The 1,157-nt window shown below is 36.0% G+C and overlaps 1 protein-coding gene across 4 annotated transcripts in view; it reads right to left on the reverse strand.

The window, feature by feature from the left end:
- Window positions 1-1,157, reverse strand: part of LOC106523514 (low-density lipoprotein receptor-related protein 8) — a 199,970-nt gene that overhangs the window by 78,523 nt on the left and 120,290 nt on the right. The window lies entirely within an intron of this gene.

The raw sequence follows: 1,157 nt of genomic DNA on the forward strand, positions 1-1,157 counted from the left end.
CTATTATACAGTATACTTTATTTACCTATTTATTTATCTGTTGTTGTTATTTATTTTACGAGTTTAATTCATATGTATTTGCTGAAAAGAAAATGTTTCTCTGACACAAACACAGTTAGAGAAAATGTATGTAGCAAAATATCAGTGGCAATATTCACCAATAATTCTATAACTCCACACAATTATACACAATTTTATTACTTAATTGCACTTTTTCATAGATTTTTTTAATGTTAACTTGCTAATAGCAGCTAAACCATTACATTTAAGATAGTGGCACTTTTTACTGTTTTTAAAAAACGTATGAAAACCTAAAAGCTCAGAACAATAGAAATTTCACATTAATTTCCTGTAAACTGTAAAGGTCTATGAAATAGCATTGAGGTTTTGGAGACTGGTGTCTTAAGATGACAGCCATCCACCTTGGTTTTGCAAACATTATACTGTGTAATTTTCAGTAAGGTTATAATTAATATAGACACATATGTTGTTTGTTGTGTTTTCTTTTTGCTTTTTGTTTTCTCTCTTTCTGCAGGTGCAGAGGCAGACTTCAAATGTGTTGTCTTGTTTTTATGCTTCTTTCTCTTCTCTACTATTATCTCTTTCTCTTTCTTCACCTTTCTCCTTTTCTTTTCTGTTTTCAGTCTCTGCGTCTGCTATATAAAAACAATCCCAAAAGAATTTCTAATACAGTTTAAATATATATCAAGTGGAGCATCATGGAGAAAGCCATTATGCTGCACTTGTGTAAAACTGTTGGGCCTAATCTTGATACTCAGACATTAATTCTGAGTTTCATACTGTTGCACAGGACAATGATTTAAAAAAAAAAGGATAAATTTGGGCTGTGTCTCAATTTATGACCCCATGTGAAGTTGAACACAGTCGACGTGGGCCACTCGTGTCGGCTGCATAAATGGCTGTGAAATGAGACGGTCTAGTCTACAGAAGACGTATGTTTGTGTGATCACGCGTTACCATGATGATATGTTTTATATCACAATTTTAATAGAAAAACATCCATCCATCCATTTTCTTCCGCCTATCCGAAGTCGGGTCGCGGGGGCAGTAGCTTCAGAAGGGAGGCCCAGACCTCCCTCTCCCCAGCCACTTCTTCCAGCTCCTCCGGGGGAACTCCAAGGCGTTCCCAGGCCAGC

Source organism: Austrofundulus limnaeus, unplaced genomic scaffold (assembly GCF_001266775.1).
Source record: "Austrofundulus limnaeus strain Quisiro unplaced genomic scaffold, Austrofundulus_limnaeus-1.0 Scaffold158, whole genome shotgun sequence".
In the NCBI taxonomy this organism is placed as follows: Eukaryota; Metazoa; Chordata; class Actinopteri; order Cyprinodontiformes; family Rivulidae; genus Austrofundulus; species Austrofundulus limnaeus.